At 36.8% G+C, this 24452-nt stretch overlaps 1 protein-coding gene across 10 annotated transcripts in view; it reads left to right on the plus strand.

Moving 5' to 3' along the window:
• MAGI3 (membrane associated guanylate kinase, WW and PDZ domain containing 3) overlaps positions 1-24452 on the plus strand; it is a 292911-nt gene that overhangs the window by 138992 nt on the left and 129467 nt on the right. Inside the window, exon 2 of one of the 10 annotated variants that reach the window (XM_086391925.1) lies at positions 19982-20011. The exons of 8 other annotated variants lie outside the window; for them this stretch is intronic. The gene's annotated coding sequence lies outside the window, so the exon portion shown is untranslated. Of the gene's footprint in view, positions 1-19981; positions 20135-24452 lie in introns of those variants that run through there. One more of the 10 variants, XM_086391924.1, reaches the window with a different exon arrangement.

Below are 24452 nucleotides of genomic sequence, written 5' to 3' on the forward strand. Positions count from 1 at the left end.
TGATACATTTGAATTACAGCAAATGTGAATTTTACCTTCTTCTATTATACTTCCAACTTTGGATATCTTAGTGATTTTTTTTTCCTCTTTAACTATCCAAATGTCTTAGAAGTTAGCATGTTTTGAATTTAAAAAATCTGTCTCTCAGATTACATCTCACATCCAGAAGTTACATAAAAATCTTTCAACAGATAATGTCTTGATTTTTGATTCACAAGATACAGTCACCATACTGCTTAGTTTTTCTGTCTCCAGTGCCCAGCACAACACTTAGCACACAGCAGCTGTTTAGTAAATGTTAAGTGAATGACTGAATGAAGAGACCCAATTTCTCTTTGTAATGTGATATCATTTTTATCTGCTATAGATAGGTTTGTTGTACGAGAGAGGGAAAATATGACTACTGAGTTCCCCTGTTTGACACCCCAGAGGACAGAGAGATTTCCTGTCTTCTCATAGTTATTTACATTCAGGCTTATTGGAGGAACCTGACCCTTTTGGACTTGGTTAATACTCCCAAAAGACGACTGGCCAATCCTAGGCCAAGGAGGCTGATTCCATTCCTAGAAGGGAAAGTATAGGGAGCTTGAGCAAACCAAAATGGTAATTTTCACTGTCCACCACAAAGAGTAACTAGAATTTAAGTTTCCAAACAGGTCTCCAGTCTTTAACCCCTCCTAATTTATGAAAAAATACAAATTGAAAAAAGAAACATGGTGTGTAAACATAGGGAATGTACATCTCAGTATTTTTTGTTAAGGGGAAAAAGAGATTCTGTGAAGTGATTGCAAGGAGTAAATCTTAAAAGCAAACACCCCACTTTCCAAGCAAGGGTCATAATCTCTTGGTCAGAGGATTAGAATCCATACTGTTTTTGGAGGCCTGGCTCATTTTCCTCACATATACCCAAAGGTCCATTAAAATAGTAAATAAATGCACCTTGACGTGATCACAACTCACCTTGTTTAGCTGTTCTTGCTTAGGGCAGTTATCACAGTTCCTAGTCTGCCAAGCTGGTTCTAATAGCTATGGGGGAGGTGTGAGAAGAGCTGGACCTCCCCCTGTGTCCATAGGTCCACTCTCTATGTCTGTTTTTCCATTGCTGCCCTGAAAATAAATTCACCAGTGCCATCTTTCTAGATTCCATATATATTTGTCAGTATACGATATTTATATTTTTGCCGCCTTGTTAATTCTTTCGGCTGAAGTCACAATAAAGTTTCAGTCATCACTAATGCATGGTATTCAGTTATCTTCATGCAAATTATGTCATTGTTGCACATGTGCACTTTCTGTGTGTGGGAATGAGCAAAAGTGATTCTTAAGAAAATAATTATTCAAAGGTTGCCTATGAATTGTATTTTTTATATCATTGTTTATCAATTATGGTCCCTGTTTTGTCTCAGTGAAAGTGAAGTCGCTCAGTCGTGTCTGACTCTTTGCGACCCCATGGACTAGATTTTAAAAATGCAATTAAGTTTTTTTAAAACCAGATATCTGTAAACCATAGCCTCCTGTGTATTGTTAGTATTGTAACTGCTACTTAGGTAATAGAAACTCAGTAAGTACTTGATAAAGAGCAATAAACTGCTAAGATAAACAGAGCTATAAAATAAACTTAATCCTGAGCCTTAATTAACATGTTTGTTTTTACATTTGGGTGGGATGATATCATCTACCCTCATAGCATTTCAAGTGTGTAAACGTGCCCATGATTCAAATCACAAATATGTGTTTTGTGTTTTCAGTATAATTCTTGAGTCTATCCCTTCTGCTAATAACTTTCTTTCACTAAGACTAAAAAGAAACTTTAATTAGTTAATTTTTTAATGTTTTATTAGTTTGTTTAATATTTTTATAGTTTATTTTAATAGTATTTAATATTTTATTTATTATTTATTTAATAAATAAATAAACTTTAATGGTTTATTTAATATCTTCCTGAAGTGCTTCTTTGTTTCTCTTCTATGCTGTTGACAGATTACCTTCCTAAACAGAGTCATGGTCACGTCACACTCCTGCTTCAATGTCTGTAATGTCTCTCTGCTGAGGAAAAATTCTAGGCCCTACCCTGAGCCTGGGCTTCCCAGGTGGCGCTAGTGGTAAAGAACCCAGCGCAGGTTTGTTCCCTGGGTCGGGAAGATCCCCGGGAGGAGGACATGGCAACTGACTCCAGTATTCTTGCCTGGAGAATCCCATGGACAGAGGAGCCTGGCGGGCTACAGTCCTTAGGGTCACAAAGAGTCAGACACGACTGAACTGACTCAGCACGAGCATGACATATAAATCCCTCAATGTTCTGGCCTCAGCCTAATTTACTGGTTTCATACTCTTCACTATGATCCTCCCCCAGTCATCAAACTGTATCGAATTGCTTGCCGTTTCCAAACTTGCCTTCCTGATTCCATCTTCACATAACGTTGTTTGCCCTGAGTGTCATTCTCTTATTATTTTGCTTTTCAAGCGTCTTTTGATTTCTCTAGGACTCTGCATCGTAGTAAAAGGTGTTTAGATCTCTGTTGTTAACGTTTCGTTACAGTTGTTTATGTCTTTCCCACTAGATTCAGTTCAGTTCAGTTCAGTAGCTCAGTCGTGTCCGACTCTTTGCGACCCCATGAATCGCAGCACGCCAGGCCTCCTTGTCGATCACCAACTCCCGGAGTTCACTCAGACTCACATCCATCGAGTCCGTGATGCCATCCAGCCATCTCATCTTCTGTCGTCCCCTTCTCCTCCTGCCCCCAATCCCTCCCAGCATCAGAGTCCTTTCCAATGAGTCAACTCTTTGCATGAGGTGGCCAAAGTACTAGAGTTTCAGCTTTAGCATCATTCCTTCCAAAGAAATCCCAGGGCTGATCTCCTTCAGAATGGACTGGTTGGATCTCCTTGCAGTCCAAGGGACTCCCAAGAGTCTTCTCCAACACCACAGTTCAAAAGCATCGATTCTTCGGTGCTCAGCCTTTTTCACAGTCCAACTCTCACATCCATACATGACCACTGGAAAAACCATAGCCTTGACTAGATAGACCTTTGTTGGCAAAGTAATGAAAAAAAAAAAGCTTTTCAATATGCTATCTAGGTTGGTGATAACTTTCCTTCCAAGGAGTAAGCGTCTTTTAATTTCATGGCTGCAGTCACCATCTGCAGTGATTTTGGAGCCGAAAAAAGGACTTTCAAAGTGTAGACTAGTCATTATTTTTGTAATCCTCCTTTTTGTGCCCATGTGGTGCTATCCTGTAGGGATGTTTCCTGTGCCTTTGGATGTTGAACTAGGTACAATTATAGGGCTTAAACTGGGGCTTCCCTGGTGGCTCAGTGGTAAAGAATCTGCCTGCAATGCAAAAAAGCAGGGTTTGATCCCTGGGTTGGGAAGATCCCCTGTAGGAGGGCCTGGCAGCGCACTCTAGTGCTCTTGCCTAGAGAACCCCATGGACAGAGGATCCTAGCAGGCTACAGTCCAAAGGGTTGCACAGAGTCAGACACAACTGAAGTGACTAAACAGCTTTTCTCTCTGAAAGAATTTTTTCATTTGTAAAAAGATCTGAGGAATACAATATCTCTTTTCCATCCCATTCTTTCATAGTAGGACCCATTCAGAATATTCTGGTAATTTATTTGTAGGTAGGGGGAGGTATCTTTAAAGTATGATCTATAAAACCTTCTTAAAATTTGCCTGGTAATGAATATTCAAAACTGAGTTAACAAATATTACAGGAGAGTGATCATATACAAATACAAGTTGGGAAAGAATGCAGGAGTAGTCATTTTTTAATTGTGCAAACTCTCAAATTATGTCTAACTTTGTGCTTGTCCAGGTTATTTGTGTATTTTGTTTTTGCTTGAATAGATAATAGTGGTCAGATCAGAGCACCACATGTTGGTTACTTGGAAGCTGGTCGGTTGAGGCAGCTGGAATTTTCCCTTCTAAGCATGTGCATGCTTAGAGGGAGGGAAAAAAACATTTTTGTTTTATATCATCTGGTTTGTTGTTTCCCTTCTTTCGGTCAGCAAAAAGTCAGTTTTACATTTTAAGTGTGACTGAACTTCGTATTTGCTATGCAAATCTTATAGGTGTGTAACTTCATTTTTATGTCTCTAGGTGATTAGTTTAGATTTTGATTCATGAAATGGCAGGTGTCTTCCCTGCCTCCACAAGGTAACTATTTACAGATTTATTACATTTTTATGTTCTTCTGTCTGCATAAAAATTTGCCTATCACTGCATAAAAATTTGGTATATAACTACATTGAATAATTGCATTTGTCAGGCAAATGTTTATCCTAATACATACCCCCATTCCCAGAAAAAGACTGAAACATCTTCAGTAAAATCAAGTTAAATTGAATGTGACAAATAATATTGAAGGAAAAAAGGAAATGACTCCCAGCATGAAATATATAGTGAAGAGCTCCAAGAGTAGCTTTATTCTGTTGCTATGGACATGAGAACTAGTTGTCTTCACCTCCTATCACAGGGCCTGGCATAGACTGGGCACTCAATACATGTTTAAATAAATGGATGTCTGAAAGCTGAGATTATTTTAGTAGCAGAAATCCTGTTCCCACTTACCATCTCCCTAGTTTTTGCTAAAGTCTAGGGGTATTCTCTGATCTGAAGTCAAGTTAGAATAGTTTTGTTTTTGTTGTAGTTGCTTTGCTCTAAATACTTGTAGGCTTCTAAACCCTGTTGTTAGAATTTATAATTGTACTAAGTAGTAACAGGAAGTGAAGTGAAAATAATACATAAGAAAGTCATGTATATATATACTTTCTAGGCAGACTTACCAGTCCTTCATCTTCCCTGTGCCTCAGTTTCTTTATAGATTTAAAGAACTGAATCAGAAATCTAATTCTTTTTTTTTTTACTGTAAGTGGCTAGACAGTAGCTTTATGAAAATTAGTAAGAAAGGATATTTAATGAAGCTGATATTGGGCTATAACTTAAATGGTTTTGACCCAATGGAAGTTGAAATAGTTGAGGAAAAAGGCACCTTTCAGGAATATTGCTCTCAGTTCAGTTCATATCAGGCGCTGAGTCGTGTCCGACTCTGCGACCCCATGAATCGCAGCACGTCAGGCCTCCCTGTCCATCACCAACTGCCGGAGTTCACTCAAACTCACGTCCATCGAGTCAGTGATGCCATCCAGCCATCTCATCTTCTGTCATCCCCTTCTCCTGCCCCCAAACCCTCTCAGCATCAGAGTCTTTTCCAGTGAGTCAACTCTTCACATGAGGTGGCCAAAGTACTGGAGTTTCAGCTTTAGCATCAGTCCTTCCAAAGAACACCCAGGACTGACCTCCTTTAGAATGGACTGGTTGGGTCTCCTTGCAGTCCAAGGGACCCTCAGGAGTCTTCTCCAACCCCACAATTCAAAAGCATCAATTCTTCGGTGCTCAGCTTTCTTCACAGTCCAACTCTCACATCCATACATGACCACTGGAAAAACCATAGCCTTGACTAGACAGACCTTTGTTGGCAAAGTAATGTCTCTGCTTTTGAACATGCTATCTAGGTTGGTCATAACTGTCCTTTCAAGGAGTGTCTTTTAATTTCATGGCTGCAGTCACCATCTGCAGTGATTTTGGAGTCCAAATAAATAAAAGTCTGTTTCCACTATTTCCCCATCTATTTCCCATGAAGTGATGGGACCAGATGCCATGATCTTCGTTTTCTGAATGTTGAACTTTAAGCCAACTTTTTCACTCTCCTCTTTCACTTTCATCAAGAGGCTTTTTAGTTCCTCTTCACTTTCTGCCATAAGGGTGGTGTCATCTGCATATCTGAGGTTATTGATATTTCTCCCATCAATCTTGATTCCAGCATGTGCTTCTTCCAGCCCAGCGTTTCTCATGATGTACTCTGCATAGAAGTTAAATAAGCAGGGTGACCATATACAGCCTTGACGAACTCCTTTTCCTATTTGGAACCAGTCTGTTGTTCCATGTCCAGTTCTAACTGTTGCTTCCTGACCTGCATATAGATTTCTCAAGAGGCAGGTCAGGTGGTCTGATATTCCCATCTCTTTCAGAATTTTCCACAGTTTATTGTGATCCACACAGTCAAAGGCTTTGGCATAGTCAATAAAGCAGAAATAGGTGTTTTTCTGGAACTCTCTTGCTTTTTCCATGATCCAGCGGATGTTGGCGATTTGATCTATGGTTCCTCTGCCTTTTCTAAAACCAGCTTGAACATCAGGAAGTTCACGGTTCACGTATTGCTGAAGCCTGGCTTGGAGAATTTTGAGCATTGCCTTGCTAGCGTGTGAGATGAGTGCAATTGTGCGGTAGTTTGAGCATTGTTTGGCATTGCCTTTCTTTGGGACTGGAATGAAAACTGACCTTTTCCAGTCCTGTGGCCACTGCTGAGTTTTCCAAATGTGCTGACATATTGAGTGCAGCACTTTCACAGCATCATCTTTCAGGATGGCAGCAAATTGGAGCTATAAAAGTAGCATGATTACAGTGATGTGTAAACTACAGTTTTACATGTTATCTGTAATTAATGAAGTATAAGTATGGAAGAAGATTTCATTATTTGAAATGTATTGGAGTTCAAGTTACTATCTCCATTACACCCTCCCCCAATCCCCTCACCTAACTGTAGTAGGGGTTGAAATTCCTAGCTTTGTTTTATATGGGCGATAAATTTTAAAAATAAAAAAGTTTCTCCTTTAGTAGTCTTTATTTCTCTTTAAATTTGAAGATCATTTAGTTCTTTAAGGGGGAAAAGACAGTAACTTTAATTTGAAAATACTAAATGGAAAAAAGAATGACATATTTAAAAATCAATAAAATCAACCTTGTAGCTCAGTTGGTAAAGAACCTGCCTGCCGTGCAGGAGACCCAGGTTTCATTCCTTGGTTGGGAAGATCCTCTGGAGAAGGAAATGGCAATGCACTCCAGTATTCCTGCCTGGAGAATCCCATGGACAGAGGAGCCTGGCAGGCTACAGACCTTGAGGTTGCAAGATTCGGACAAGACTTAGCGACTTAAGCACCACCACCAAGAAAGAGTGGGCAAAAATGCTTCATATATATTTTTGGGACTAAGGGAATCATAAAGAAAAAAACATTTTCTTGTATGTCAGGCATTAGATTTCTAAATCAGAGTTACGCTGTGTCTTGTAGATGTTTAAGCATTTTAATCTTCCATTCTGAAAACTGAAAGACTTAAAAATGAAATGTTAAGATCCCTATTTGGCTTTAATTGTAAATTGCAGGCCCTGAAGAGAGCATAATTAACTCTATTACTGCAGCAAGCACTTAAAGATCTAAATACTTTGAATGTTCAATTTGAAGATGACGGAGAAAACTGCCTCTAAGCAATCCATAGCTCTATGTTCTTTTTATTCTGTCTACTTAGAAAATTATATTTGTTACTTTTGTAAGAAAGAAGAATAAAAAATATTCACCTCAAAATATGTAAGATGTTTATACCCTGTTCTTTTTATTCTGTTCTCTTCAGAGTAGTCTGCTTAATGATGCAAAACATTTGTACTCTTGTAGGCGTCTTAAGCCACAGATCCAAATCTCAAACATAAAATTTACCTCCAGGATATGAAAGATGGCAAAGAATAATGCTAAAATGTAAAATTTGAAGAACAAATAACAGAAATTTTCATACTGTAATACATTTTTGACATCTAGTAGTTCTGGGTCAGTGCCCTGACTGCCAACCTTTGCCGGATAGTTCAAAGCAGATATTATGTATCTTTATAAGTGGATACTATGGAGCTTTTCAGATAGGTGTTGATTTAGGGTCTCCTTTGAGTTTGTAAGCTCTTTTCCTTATAGCCCTGAAGGGTCACTGTATTCTAATGAATGCATGGCATGATACAACTAATTTGAGCTTCTTATAAATAAAGTTTGTATTAGCTGTTTAAATAAAGTTTCTCGTTAGTTGAACTTCACAGTAGCAAAATAAAAGTATGAAAAGAGAATTTTTTTTTTTTTCAGTAAAAATGGCAAAGAAAATTGTGAAGTCTTTGCACCAGACTCTCAAGGCCACTGCTGTTTATCATTTTGTTGTGATATTTGACTGATATGAGTAATGTTTGGGACTATTTGATTTTTGTGAAATGACACTTATTGAAATGGGATTTGTAAAGTGGTAGCATGGCTGGATGTAGAGTTTCGATTAATAAGAATGAGAGAATGAAAACTAGAAAGTAAATTTTACTATCTCCTCTTAAATGTCTAAAATTAGTCAAGAACTTCATCCCATGAAGAAACAAATTTTGCAACCTAACATTGTTTTGTATTTATATATGACGTCCAAATGTGACTTGACTCTGAATGTATACTTTGTGCTAGTGTGTGAAACCTTTTACGTGATTATCTCACTATCTCATTTAATCCTTAAAACAACCCTATGGAGTAGGTAATATCTTCATTTATAGATAAGGGAGTGAGGGACCAAGGTAGCTTACAGAACTGTAAATAAACAACGGAGGCAAGATTCAAAGTCAGGTTTTGTCTCATTCCTCCCATTGTTTCTCTGCTTTACAAGACAAATGTAAAACAGAAATTTCATCTTTCCAATGCCCTTTCTTGTAACCCTTTAATGGTTCCTCATTGCCTGCCAGGAAGATTTCCTTCTCCTATCATATCCTTTAGTACCTCTAAAACGGACTACTTCGTCTTTTGTGACCCCAAATCGATCTTAGTGGCTTCTGTAATAACACCTGTAGCGCACCTCCAGTATTGCTGGTGGAGTGCAAAGACAACATTTTTCTGTCCCCAGTGAGAGTTCTTTCATGTTGATTGAATAAGTGAATGAATGAAGTTTTAGATTTATTGCTGCTGTTTTTATTTACTGTGTTCAACTTGGCTTGTTTCCTGTGCTTTGATGTCTTACAGTATGGCTTTATAAATTCAATAGTAGTAATTTTTAAATTTATGTAAGCAGTGGCTTTCCACTGAACAATATGGTTGGCCTTATACTTAATTTCAGGATAGTAGTTGGGAAAAGGAGAGTAGTTAAAATCATATCTCTAGAAAGAAACTTTGCTGTGCCTTTTCTTACATGTCTGCACATTTGTTGTTCAGTCGCTCAGTCTGTCTGACTCTTTGTGACCCCATGAACTACAGGAGTCATAAGAGTTCTCAAGAGTCTTCTCCAGCACCACAATTTGAAATCGTCACTTCTTCAGAACTTAGCTTTCTTTTATGGTCCAGCTCTCACATCCATACGTAACTACTGGAAAACCGTAGCTTTGGCTATAGGGACCTTTATTGGCAAAGTGACGTCTCTGCTTTTTAATGTGCTGTTTGTCAAAGCTTTTCTTCCAAGGAGCAAACGTCTTTTAATTTATGCCTATATTTGTTATTGTTGCTCAGTCGCTCAGTCATGTCTGACTCAATGACCCCATGGACTGCAGGACGCCAGGCTCCCATGACCTTCACCATCTCCCTGAGTTTGCTCGAACTCATGTCCGTTGAGTCAATGATGCCATCCAACCATCTTATCCTCTGTCATCCCCTTCTCCTCCTGCCCACAATCTTTCCCAGCATCAAGTACTTTTCCAGAATCGTCTTTTCATATTAGGTGGCCAAAGTATTGGGGCTTCAGCATCAGTCCTTCTAATGCTTATTCAGGACTGACTTCCTTTAGGATTGACTGGCTTGATCTCCTTGCAGTCCAAGGGACTCTCAAGAGTCTTCTCAGCACCACAGCTCAAAAGCATCAATTCTTTGGCATTCAGCCTTCTTTATGGTCCAGCTCTCACATCTGTACTTGACTACTGGAAAAATGATGGTTTTGACTAGACAGACCTTTGTCGGCAAAGTAATGTCTCTGCTTTTCAATATGCTGTCTAGGTTTGTCATAGCTTTTCTTCCAAGGAGCAAGCGTCTTTTAATTTCATGGCTGCAGTCACCATCTGCAGTAATGTTGGAGCCCAAGAAAACGAAGCCTGTCACTGTTTCCATTGTTTTCCCATCAATTTGCCATGAAGTGATGGGACCGGAAGCCATGATCTTTGTTTTCTGAATGTTGAATTTTAGCAGAATTATGTCAAAGTGAAATTACCGTGGAACTTGTTATGTCAAATACATTTTCCTGTGATAAGTAAAAGTGAGTATTGTGTATTGTCTCTAAAGACCTTAATCTAACCATTTTAATTTAAAAAGTAATTTATTTAGTATGTTATCTTATGTATTATATAAAATATGCCTATTCTAAGGGAATGAAGATCTAAGAATTCTTGTAAATGCTTATATGTAAATGGAAATATACAGTGCAGGAAGCAGCTAAATAATTTTTGAATATATACTATCTCCAAATTTTATTTTTTCAGAGGAATGAATAATAGTTTGTTTACATCATTGTAGGAGAAAAAAGGGAGAAGTGTTGATGCTTTCTGACTTAACCCTAATCCTATTTATGTAAACAGAAGCAAAAGCATTAGGAATTTTTCTTTTAAAATGTAGTCTTTGAGTGCCAGAAAATTGTTCTAGAGGTATGTCTTTTGGGCTTTTCTATGAACTTTTGGAGGGTAGGGTGAGATGGAAATGAGATTTCTTAAGAATAATGCCATTACTTTGGAGGCTTGAGATCTGGTTCATAACTTAAAGTACAATTGAATTTCTCATAATTAATAATCTTTTGCTTCCTTATCGCATGAGGGAAGCCTGTATTAACCATGGGATATAAGTACTTATTGGAAGACACAGTCCAAAGTAAAAATCTTGATGATTTCTCTTAAATTTCTTTTCTCATTGCTTTTTATGGAAATGTGTTAAATCTTTAATGATGTTCCTTATCCCAAAATAATGAGGCCACTATCTGATGTAGCATGTTTGTGTCAGGGTCTTCAAGAGCACTTGCAGGTTTGGTGATTTGTTGGAAGGAGTCTCAGGACCGAGTATAGAGTCCAACTCAGAGCTATAAATTTCCTCCTGCAAAAAAGGAAGGGCACATGGTTCAGAGACTGAGGAATCCTGGTTCAAGCTCCTGGTGGAATCACACTGGATGCCCTTAATTTCTCTGGCACTGAGTTGTGACAACATGTGTGAACTATTGTATACCAGGGAAGCTCTTTAGATTTTCTTTCTTTCTTTTTTTTTTTAATTTAAATTATTTATTTGGCTGCACTGGGTCTTAGTTGCAGCATGTGGCATCTAGTTCCCTGACCAGGGATCGAACCTGTGCCTCCCTATTGGCAGCACAGAGTCTTAGCCACTGGACCACCAGGGAAGTCCCAGCTCTTTAGATTTTCAATGCCTGGTCTTTATGGGAGCTGGTCACATAGGCATCCTCTGCCAAACACCTCCCAGAATTCTAGACTCCAAGAGGAAAAGCAGTAATTCACTGTGCACCACATTTTTTTTTTTTTTTTAAACAGTTTAGGCACAGTGAGGCATTCTTATCAGGGAATTGTGGGTACTCTCTTGACATCCAAGTTCCCAAAAGAACTTGGGAACAGTCTTCTAAGGATAGCAGTCTCAGATCTGCTATATTATTAACTCTTTTCTGCACACATGCAATGTAACTTGAGTGGTTGTAGGTAAATTTTGTCTATCGTAATCTTTATTGCTTTGAAAGATGATAGTAAATTCATGCCTGTTTTATGATAGCTAATATCTATGGTTTGAAACATGGTCAGTTCAGACTTCAAGCCATTCAACTTTTGGATCTGATGTTGTATTTTTAATACATAAAAATGATATGTTACAAAATGATCACAATATGAATCAACATATCGAGACTTTATTATTCCTAATTCTTCATGCATAAGGTCCATGCACATGTGTAAGTTCCGCAAACATATGAATGCCTGTTGTGTACCTATTTTAGGTATTTGGGCTATAGAAATGAACCATCAGGCATGGTTCCTGCCCTGAAGAAGTCCATGTTCTAGCAAAGGTGATAGAAATGTAAACAAATAAACATAGGTAATGTTATTTTATTGAATTATATTTCATAAGATATTTTAAAATATGTTTCCTTATGCTACTATTTATATGTCTGTGTATTCTTGTAGACACTACTGTGTAGTCTTAAGATTGTTATTTTAAAAAAAAATTTTAGTGTCCTGTTCTGAGTTTGGATTTTTGTGCTAGAGAAGGAGGGACTATATTTAATTATATAGTTTTAGGGAGTGATAAACCACTGTACTGGAACCTATTTATGTTCTACCTGCTTACTAACATTTTAGTAACTAATAATTTTAGTAATTTTAGCTTAACATTTTTGCATCTAGGGCTAACCAGGGATCGAACCTGTATCTCTTGCGCCTCTTGCATTGGCCAGCAGATTCTTTACCACTGAGCCACTTGTGAAGCAATATCCAATACTAGTCATAATTAAAATTTGATTTTATACAAACTTTTATATGAAAAGAAGTCAGTTATCATTGTTTTCTGTTTCAGCCTGTTATTCCACCTCCATGTTATCAGCCTTTTTATTCCACCTCTACTCCTGCATTGACAGTGAAAGTCACTCAGTCTTGTCCGACTCTTTGGTTCCATGGACCATAGCCCACCAGGCTCCTCCGTCCATGGGATTTTCCAGGCAAGAATACTGGAGTGGGTTGCCATTTCCTTCTCCAGGATGTGTTCCTGACCCAGGGGTTGAACCGGGTCTCCTGCCTTGCAGGCAGACTCTTTACCATTTGAGCCACTAGGGAAGCCCTAGTTTTCATCAGTTTTGCTTTCTCTCCTATCATTTCTCTTTTCAGTTTCACCACCTTAATATAATAGACTTAGAATTTGTCTCCAGTCTGTGCTTCTCTTTAAAAAATGGTCGTTCCAGTCTGTTTTCTAACTGGATGTCAGAGTCTTCTATTATGTCTGTAGCTGCACAGAAGTACACAAGATGGAAAACCAGGAAGCATGGACTCTGGATTTGAACTTTATTGACTCTTTTTTTTCCCTTTAAATTCCTGCAGTGCCATATGTGCATCTCTTGGTTTATTGTATATTTCTTTATAGTTACTTGTGTGCATATCTTCACCTTCTGTCCTCTTAAGAGCCTGTTTTGTGTGTTTATTTTTTATTTTTTGGCCACATAGATACAGCTAGTTTTAACTTTGGGTAAATTACTTAAATGTCTTAATGCCTTAGGCTACTCATCTATAAAATAGGGATGATACTAGTAAGTCCTATAGTCTTAACTGTCATCACAGGACCTGTGATGATTAAGGGAGTTAATAATGTAAATATTTTAGAATGGTGTCCAGCCCATATTAATTACTCAGTAAATGTTATTTATTCCCAACTTTTTTTAAGTTGAAACCTAAAAAATGGAAAAAGAAGAGTCAATGAGTATTTGCTTTTCACTTAGATTAATTTTTAACCTATCCCAAATTTGCATTTTCTTTCTTCTGTGTGTATATGTATTTTTTTAGGTAAATTACTTGAAAGCAAGTGGCATGCATCATTGATACTCATGATATTTCACCATATACCTCCTAAGAATAAGTACATCTGCATAATCACAATACCATTTTTATAGTCAAGAAATGTAAGAATGAGAAAAGTGCTTAATATATAGGCTGTGTTCAGATTTCCCCAGTTGCTCCAAAAATGTCCTTTTTAGCATTTTTCTTTTCCTTTTCTTTCTTTCTGGAAATCTAGAGTCCAGGCAGGAATCATTTGCTTTACTTGTTCTGACTCTTCAGACCGTTAATTTGAAGCAGGCTTACTGCTCTTTCTTGCATTTCTTTTTCTTTTCATTCTTTCTCTCTCATTTTTTGTTCCTTTTCATGACACTGACATTTTTGAAAAGTCTAGTAGGGTCATTGCCTTGTAAAACGTTCTTTTGAAAACTGCATATAGAGATTAAAAGATAGCACGATTTTGTAAAGCTGTATTTTAGCTTTATAATTTTAACTATTATAGTCCCAAGTTTCAAGAAGATAAATGAACAGTGGAGATAATGTGAGTAATGTGGATGGTTATTAACAATAAATGTTTTGAGTAGAATATTCCAGATGATAAGATTTATTAGATTTATAAAGAAAAATACAATTAGATCAAGAAGGTTATTTTATTTGACAAAGGCTTTAAGTTGTTCTGTTGCATTTGATTAATTCTTCAGTATTTTTTGAGCTTTTGTTTTTGGTACGTTGTCCCTGTTCTCCTAAATGCTCTCAGTCTAGGAGTGAGACAGACAAGTAATAGACTGTTATAATTCAGTGTGAAACATATGGGTGTATATATTTGATAAAAAATTTTATGGCGCCCTAAGGAGTCAAATACTGCCTAACTACTAAGGCAAGTAGCTTAAGAGTTGGGAGATCAGGAAAGCTCTAAAAAAAATGACATCCATGTCCATGAATGTAGATATAAAGGTTAAGAAATAGGCAGATCAGAGGTTGGAGGAAGAGTATTTCAGCTAGACAAACTAACATTTGAGGAATGTAAGAATTACAGTGGTAACAGAGTATGGAGAGGAAACTACAAAGGAATTGAGGGTGGAAAGAAGGCTGAAGAGGAAAGCTGGAGGCTCTGTTAATTGCATTAATGGATTTGAATGCTATTCGGAGTTCAGTTAGAAACCGTTAAGTTTCTCTGTGAAAGCAGAGGTGTGATGTAATCAGCTTTGTACTTCAGGAAAACCATCCTGGCTGCTACATTGGAGACCAGGGATGGTAGCAGGAATCCAGGTAAGAACTATTGGTTTCATCAGACAAAAGATGGTGGTGACCTGCATTAGAACAGTGGTTGTTAAAGTGGAGAGAATTGAATGAGTTTGAGAAATATTCAGAAGATGAAATCAAATACTATTTGGTGATTGAGGGGGAGGTATAGTGTATTAGTTAAAGAAAACAGACTCTAGAGCCCAAACACCCAGGTTCAGATCCTAACTCTACCACTTGCTGCTGCTGCTGCTGCTAAGTTGCTTCAGTCATGTCCCCGACTCTGTGCGACCCCATAGACGGCAGCCCACCAGGCTCCCCCGTCCCTGGGATTCTCCAGGCAAGAACACTGGAGTGGGTTGCCATTCTTTGTAAAGTTTGGCAAATTGCAAAACTTCTCTGAATCTCATTTACTCATTGTAAAATGAAAAGAAACACAATACTTATCTCATAGTATTGTGTGAGGATTAAATTAATTAATTTATGTACAGAGTGTAGAACTGTGGCAAGTACATGGTTAGTACTATGTAGCTGTTCAGTACTGTAATAATTATCTTTGCAATTTTTAGCATTATTATTATTAATTTGATATCTCATTGAGGTGTGAGAAGAACCAGGATTGATGCCTAGGTTTCTAATTTGGCTTCTGAGACAAATTGTGGTAGATTTTTTTAATAGGGGAGGAGGGATGATGACTTCTCATTTAGGCTTGCTGTTTCAGAGGAACTTTGGGAACACCTTGGTGAAAACATTCAGTAGGCAGAAAAGTATGGAAGTAGGGAGAAAAGATATGAGTTCGAATATCCTTTGGGGAATTGTGAGACTATAGGTGAGCAACAGCAGCAGCAGGTGATCATTACAAAAGTTGTAAGAGTAGATGAGACCAGTGAAGAGCATGCAGAGTAGGGAGGGAGGGGCCTAAAAGGCTGTGCTGTCTTTAAGAATGTATGATTTAGGTCGTAAGCCAGGGTATAATACTAGGTGCCAAGTGGAGGGTTTAGAAGATTTTCAGCATTCAGTATAACTTCATTCACATTAACTTGGGCTTCAGAGGACTTTGAGCTAAGATGAAGTGGCAGTCAGGTAGAAGAAAATTCTTCCTCTGTTGAGAAAATCTAGAATTGTAAAGAAGTCAATTTACTAAGGTAAGGAAGATGTTTCTGACTGCTGTTTTGCTTCTGTAAAAGATATAAGATTGTTTCCTGATTGGCAGAATGGCAGAGAACATAGAATGAGTTCTTATGTCTTTTTGTGAATAATGTGCCCTATTGAAGTACATATTGCTTGGATTAGTTAATAAATACTGTGTTGACAAGAATTCTGTTTTTTCAATTTCTGGTTATGAAAATTTTCAAACCTACACAAAACTTAAAAGGAATTGGCCAGTGAATACCTAGGTAATGTTACCATTACCATACTTCCGTACGCACCTTTGAGTATATGTGTTTAGTCAAATCATTTCAAAGTAAATTACAAACTTTATGATACTTCATTCCTAAGCTATTTAGCATGTATTTCCTATTATACCTTATTATACCTTTCAATACCATTATCACATGCAAGAAAATTAACAATAATTTGTTAGTATCACTTACTATTCAGGCCATATTGACATTTGCTGATGATCTTAATGTTTTATAGATTTTTTTTTTCCTTCCTTAAAAAGAATCCAATCAAGGTTCATGTGTTGCCTTTGGGTGTTATGCCTCTTTTGTCTCTTTTATTCCAGAGCTTTTTTTTTTTTTTGGAGAGGAACATTTACTTTTTAAGAAACAGAGTGTTCTAAACTCTGTATTTGTCTGATTGTTTCCTCAGAGCATCATTTATCTTGTTCCTCTATCCTTTGTAATTCCTGTAAACAGGAAACTCAGTTTAAAGGCTTGGTGTAATTAGATGAAAAATTTGGGCAAGGATATGTCATAGGTGATATAATTTCATATTGTGTTACCTCAGGAGGATGTCAGATCATCACACTCTTAATACTAAGTTTGATCTTCTGTGTAATAATATAATTTTCCCCTTTGAAATTAGGAAGTAATCTGGAAGGTAATTATTTCATTGATAGTTATATCATTCCTTCTACATCTGTTAGCTGGCGTTCTTAGGTAAAAAACTTTTCCTCTTCCATTGGGGATGAACAGCAGTTCTTTCCCCAAAAGGCAGAATAAATGCTTGTTTACTTTTAATGAGAAGTTTTGAGAACAGGAAGTTTGGTGCTGTAGTCCCCTCTGCTGATTACAGATGAAATGCTTTTTTCCTCTTTTTTTAGAGTATTATTATGGACTCATGGATTTTTATTTGTTCAATTTGTTGTCAGTTATAACTGTTATTCTTTTTAAGACTTAAATTCTCTCAGATGTCTGGCGAGAGCCTCTCAGAGTTGGCTCTAGTGCCCTTTTGACTGCCCTTCATTAGTTTTTCCCTTTCTAGAAAAACATAATGACCTAGTAGACTCACTTATATTATCCCTACCTCAGATCTAGAACCAGTCATTTCTCCAGGAAACTCTGGTTCCTTTTAATGGAGAAGAGTATTTAGAAAGCACAGTATGAACATTAGAGATATTCATTACTTGTATCTTTTGTCTTTCATGGAACATTTTTGTCTGAAATATTTACATAATTACCTATATTTTTTATCTGATAGTGCAAATAAAATAGGTTCAAAATTATAAAAACTAATATTAATATTGTAACCATTATGTAAGAAGTGTGAGATTTCTTTGCAGTTTTTAATATTTTTAGAATATACCCCAGTAAGGATGCAAGTCAGAGTACTATGTTCAAAAGTGACTTGAAATATTATTTTTGTCTTCATATGGTTATATTACCAATTTGATATGCAGTTAAGTTCATTTATTTCCATTTGTTTTCAGTGTAAGGTTTGCTAACTTAGGTTTTTAAATTTAGTTTTATTCTCTTGAATGTATAAAGCATTTGTCTAGTTCAGAAGTCAAGCTATACTAACAAGTATACTTTTGTTTCAATTTTCTACATCTTCCCCTTGCCTCAGTCCTTTCACTTCCTCCATCAAAAGTAACTATTTTTTAATTTCTTATTTAGCCTCCTGCTGTTTATGTTTGTTATTATATAGCTGTAACTCTAACTGTCCCCATTTTTTCTTCTATGCTGGTTGTATCATTTTATACCCTACAGGGACATATTTAGTGTATTTGAGCATAGAGCAGGTAGTTATTTAATATTTCTCTCTTCTATATTATAAAGTTATTTTCAGAAATGACCATGAAATAAAATACCGTATATATATAAATATTTATATTTACTGTATATATATACAGTAAATATTTCCTTTTATTGAACATTTGAGTAGACAATCACACTAGTAAAAGTAAATTTTAAAATAGAGTACATTATAGAAAATGTTTGCTAACATATCTCCACCAGAAAATTCATCTTGAATTTTTATTGCATTTAGTTAAAAGAAAAAAAAGAAACAAACTCCTGAAGTTTTTCAACAAAATCAAGAGAAGATGGTGGAATGATAGTGAACATGGACACTGTTTGATCCACTAATTAATAACCAGACATTCAAATAAGCATTGCCCTTTTGGTTTCTTCTAGTAATCTAAGAGCAACATCTTTTGGTGTCTCTCCTAGCATCCTTCAAAATTTGATTCTTTTTCTAAGTGTCCATTTCCTGTGTTTTATTGTTGATGACCTTAACCACCTTTTCCATGCACTATTCTTTAAATAACTGTTTTTAAAGCTTTGTGCTTTACTAGTCATTGTTCAAGGCTAATTCCGGCTGTCTGCAAGTATTTTTGTGTCTGATTAACTCAACTAAAACCTCCCACCAGGGAAAAAGATAACCTAGAAAAGAGAAATAGCTTACAGCAGTCATTGTTTATTTGGAATCTATTGTTTTAAATGCAGGAGTAGGTAATATAACACAGGGGCTAGAGAAGGAAATGGCAAGCCACTCCAGTGGAGAATCCCAGGGACGGGGGAGCCTGGTGGGCTGCCGTCTATGGGGTCGCACAGAGTCGGACACGACTGAAGCGACTTAGCAGCAGCAGCAGCAGAGACAAACTGCTCAAATGGAGTTTGGACCATTTGAGAACATTACAGATTTAACTTCCGAAATGAATGTGTAGAACTGAATCCATGTATATCAGAGGCCCAACTGGGAGTTCTTCAAATTAACTTCATGTGTAGTTCAGTGTTTGAAAAATAAGTAATAAAAATGTTGAATTTGAAACTTACATACATGTTATTAAAGCTCAACAACAACCACAACAATTATTTAAAATTTGGAAAAACTAAAAATTTTTTTCAGAGAGCATTTTATTGTTGACATTTATTTTTTTTTCTTTTTTTTATTCTTCCAATTTTATTTTATTTTTAAACTTTACATAATTGTATTAGTTTTGCCAAATATCAAAATGAATCCGCCACAGGTATACATGTGTTCCCCATCCCGAACCCTCCTCCCTCCTCCCTCCCCATACCATCCCTCTGGGCCGTCCCAGTGCACCAGCCCCAAGCATCCAGCATCATGCATCGAACCTGGACTGGCAACTTGTTTCCTACATGATATTTTACATGTTTCATTGCCATTCTCCCAAATCTTCCCACCCTCTCCCTCTCCCACAGAGTCCATAAGACTGTTCTATACATCAGTGTCTCTTTTGCTGTCTCGTACACCGGGTTATTGTTACCATCTTTCTAAGTTCCATATATGTGCGTTAGTATACTGTATTTATGTTTTTCCTTCTGGCTTACTTCACTCTGTATAATAGGCTCCAGTTTCACCCACCTCATTAGAACTGATTCAAATGTATTCTTTTTAATGGCTGAGTAATACTCCATTGTGTATATGTACCACAGCTTTCTTATCCATTCATCTAAATTGCCGTCACCTGATGGTAAGGAGCAGATCGAGTTTTGGTTTATAAATTCTCTGTGGACAGTATACCTCCTTATTCTGGCACTGGACACGGTCTGTGTCCATCACCCCCTCTTGGTGTGCCACTGCACCCGTCAACGCTTTATGCTAGTGCTTTTTCTCCACAGCCTCGCCAACGCTGTTCATTTGTTTTATCAGTTGATGGGTGAGACGTGGTATCTGTGTTGTTTTGATTAGTATTTATCATATTAGTGAAGTTGAGGTTATCATGAGTGAAGTTAAATATCTTTTTCTGTGTTTACAAGTCATTGCATTTCTTTGAACTGTCTAGTCATTAATTTTTGCCTTTTTCTTTTCTAGTGGTTTTTCCTCCTCTCTTTTCATTATATAAAAAATTAAGTACATTTTAACAAATGTGTATTGGAAGAAAAAAAGAAAGCAGGGCACTATCACTGACTAAACTGACTATACTTTTGGGAAGCCTTATAATACATAACATGGTATTAACAGAAATCTCTGTTTCCCCCTTTAAGGTGACTGATGAGGATTGCAGCTATATTGAGGTACTAAAACAACCTCCTGCATATTAACCTGGTAAACCTCTGGTGAAGCAATGTTTTTCAAACTGGACTCAGCAGTCTTATCTGTTTTTGTACATTTAAATTCCTCATAAAATTTCTTTGAAGGTACAATTCTGTTCTTATAGCATTTTTTTTAAAACCTCTGCTATAAAGTAAGAGTTGTTATTGTTCAATAACAGACACATAATTATAACTCAGACAATTAGTAATCATTAATTTAACAAATGAAATCAGTTAAATTGGTTCTTCACTGAATCGACTAGGTAATTTGATTAAAATTATTATCACATAAATGTAGCCTTATTGCTTAAAGATTTTCGTACTTTGTAAGAAAAATTATGTATTTCATTTTTGTAGAGTCAACTGTGAATCTTTTTATATGTCAGTTTTTCATAAAATTTTTGGATTATAAATGTACATAGATGCCCAGAAATAGAAATGAACATTAAACTTTATTTCCATGTCTGCAAATTCCCTTTCATCAGTATTAATGTGTATATCTTTGTCTTTATAGTTATAAGTAAAATATACCTATGTTTTTGTGTTGAGAGTTATCTAGTTTTGTTTTATTTTGAGTTGTGAAAATTGTAACAACATTTAAGACAAAATTTAAGCCAAGGCATAGTAACCCATGATCTTATCACTAGCAAATATTTAATTTTTTGCCAATTCATCTTATTTTTTTAAGATCTTATCTAAAATCCTTACATCTGACTCTTCAAAAACCCTTGATAACTAAGAATACTTTTTAATGGTACTTTTTGTCATCTACTAGTCCTTCTTTTAAATAGAATAGTTTTCTTCAATAGCAGCAAAAGTGCTCTGTGGTTTTGAATTTTATTTTTAAAATTTAATAAAGAATTATGTGAAGTTTACTGAGGTTAAGGTACAAATGAATCATGTTATTTCTTGAGAGTTTAATTCTGTGTATTTTAGAAGTGCCTCATAATGTGAGTAGGTGATACAATCATATAATATATGAAGGTATATGTTTTTGAGGAGCTTCAAAGAATTGATGTTAGTCTTGAACTTACCACAAACTTTTTCCAACCTAATTGTCATTAATTTATATTTCTCTGTGAAGCATTCGTTTCTGACTTTCCACCATAAAAAACAGGGTAGCTTAGATTGTGCTTGCTTCCCGTGTCTGCTGGTCTTGTTACCTTGCCTGTGTATCATTTCTCTCTCATGTGTCATCTGTTTATTTTTATCACAGTAACAGTATTATATAGTATTTGCATATAGCAGCTTTAAAGTATAGTACTTTTTTAAGCTTCAGTCATAGAGCTCTGGATCATTCATTGCTTGCTGAAGAAAAGGTAGTTAAATGGGAAAAAAAACCCACTTTTTTCTTTTTTTTAAACCGCCACTGCCACCGCAAGTCTGAAAGACTTTTTGTTGCCAAGCAAATGGAGCATGGGTATTATATCATGTTTTTTTACCATGGAGTTATCATCTTAAACTCTCTTGATTTTGACTCTTTAAATAATATCTGGTCTTATTCTGAGAAACTTAAGGAAATACCTAAAGAATTTAAATTTGTATTTTTATGTTGCTGTTGTTTTTCTTTCTTTTTCTTCTTTTTGAGACATGGTAAACTTTTCAATTTCTAACTTCTCTCCTTTAAAATTTTTCACTTTCCTTCAGCTGCGCTATTTGTTTATTTATTATTTATTTCATTCTCCTTTTCCTTCAAGGATTCCTGTCATTTAAGTTTAAATTAGAGCACTCTGCAAATCTGTGAGCATTCACTTCTTTGGTTAAATTATTATTTTCAGTTTATGTTTCTTGAGTTGCCTCCTATTTCACCAACCCAATTTTCTGCTGCGTTGATTCTTCTAATACTGCTTCTACTGCCAGTATTAATGGGTTCGTGGCTAAATTTATTCTGTGCTGGTCTTGGTGCCCTCCAGTTGTTCTCCTTGTCTCCATAGGCCACAGTGTTGCCAGAATTATCCATCTGAAACACAAGTCTGGCTGTGTCAAGTGAAAGGTGCTCAGTCGTGTCCCACTCTTTGCAACCCCATGGACTATAGAGTCCATGGAATTCTCCAGGCCAGAATACTGGAGTGGGTAGCCGTTCCCTTCTCCAGGGGATCTTCCCAACTCAGGAATCAAACCCGTGTCTCCCACATTGCAGGTGGGTTCTTTACCAGCTGAGCCACCAGGGAAGCCCAAGAACACTGGAGTGGTAGCCTGTCCCTTCTCCAGTGTATCTTCCTGACCCAGGAATCAAACTGGGATCTCCTGATGCAGACAGATCCCTTACTAGCTGAGCTGCCAGAGAAGCTTGGCTGTGTCATTCTCCTGGTAATAAAAATCTTAGTAACTTCTTCACTACAGACTTAAGTTCTAACCATTTAGTGACATAAGTAAAGCCTTCTGTTACCTGAGCTCCTGCATCTCTCTAGTCTTATACTCTACCACCGCCCCGCCACTGTGCTCTTCCCCTTACCTGAAATGCCCATGGTAGTCCCAATCCCGTCCTCCCATCCATACTTCCAGCCTAGATTAACTGGTTTTCCCCTTTAAACATAGTTATTTATTTTCTTTTTAGCTACATGCTCTCATGTACCTTGTACATGCTTTTTCACTGGTTTTAGCAGTTGTTTATACTTGTCTGTGACACCCCAACACCAGGGCAGGTACTATATTATGATTTTTATAGCTTCAACACTAGCATAGTGCCTGGCGTTTTGTTTTATAACCCTCCTGTCTTTTGGTTTTGTTTACTTTAAGGGAGAGGCTGAGCTCTATCATATAATCTCTCTCTCCTTTTTTTCTTTCTCATGGGAAAATATTTTCAGTGGAGTCAAGCTATCAAAAATTATTTTTCTCCAGTCAGTGTTTTCATATACATAACTTACTAATCCTGAAGATGTGGCCTTACAGTTGTTCAGTCTTTCAGTTGCGTCTGACTCTTTTCGACCCTACAAACTGCAGCTCATCAGGCTTCCTTGTCCTTCAGTATCTCCCAGAGTTTGCTCAAACTCATGTCCATTGAGTCAGTGATGTTATCTAACCATCTCATCCTCTGCCGTCCCCTTCTTCCGCCTTCAATCTTTTCCAGCATCAGGGTCTTTTCCAATGAGTCGGCTCCTCACATCAGGTGGCCAAAGTATTGGAGCTTCAGCTTCAACATCAGTCCTTCCAATGAATATTCAAGGTTGATTTCCTTTAGGATTAACTGTTTTGATCTCCTTGCAGTCCAGGGGACTCTCAAGAGCCTTCTCCAGCTCTACAGTTTGAAAATATCAGTTCTTTGGTGCTCAGCCTTCTTTATGGTCCAGCTCTCATATCTATACATGACTACTTGAAAAACTGTAGCTTTGACTAGATGGTCATTTGTTGGCAAAGTGATGTCTCTACTTTTTAATACGTTGTCTAAGTTTGTCATAGCTTTTCTTTCAAGGAGCAAATGTCTTTTAATTTTGTCTTACAGTAACTTGTCCTAAATCACATTATAGTACTTGCTCCCTGGATCAGGGTTTAGCAACTAGTTTTGGGAGTGACCTGTTAAACACCGAGTCACTACTGATTTCAGTAATCAAATTACAGGCTTAAGGTCAAGCAGGACTGACTTCTCTAGCCTAATTGTTTGGTTTCAAGTCTGGGGTAGTGGTCCAGTTCAGCCAGGGTGGTCTTCTTTTCCTGTTTTTATTATTTACCTTCAAAGTTATATTGTGCTCCAACTCTTAATGGAAAAAAGAGAAAAATGCTTTATAGATTGCTAAAAATATGGTATGCTGTTGTTGTCATCTTAAATCTCTCAAACAATATAGAATATTACAAAGTTGAGGGTAAAATTCTTCAACATCTTGTCACTCAGAGATGAGCATATTTAGAATATATTCTTGCATAAATACATATAGGAAAAGTGTACCAATTTCATAAATGACATCTTGCACTGAAAGTTCCCTTCTGTATCTCCCTCTGGATTTTCCAGGCAAGAATACTGGAGTGCATTGCCGTTTCCTTCTCTAGGGGATCTTCCCCACCCAGAGATTGAACCTGGGTCTCCTGTATAGCAGGCGGATTCTTTATCAACTAAGTCACCAGGGAAACCCTTTTTTTATTCAACAACATGTTAAAACATACCTCAGTAATTGAAGATGTATTTTATCATTGATAATTTACTCACCAGTTATAGTTGGACATTTAAATTCCTTATAAATAATGCTGTGATAAACATTCATCTATTATGTTTTGTTTTTTACATTTTTGTGTGACTGTAACTTCAGTAGAACTCTTCTGTCAGAAGACATGCAAGTGTATGTTAATAGATATTGCCATAATGCCTTCCAGAAAAGTTGTTCCAACTTATATCGCCCCACACCTCTACCAAGGCCAGATTTTTATTGTGAGTTAAAGTCTCCCAATTTACAGCTCTAAATTCAGATCCATTAATATTTTCATATGGTAT

This window comes from Bos grunniens, chromosome 3, assembly GCF_055505025.1.
Source record: "Bos grunniens cultivar Pamir isolate PY7600 chromosome 3, Bosgru_T2T1.0, whole genome shotgun sequence".
Taxonomy (NCBI): Eukaryota; Metazoa; Chordata; class Mammalia; order Artiodactyla; family Bovidae; genus Bos; species Bos grunniens.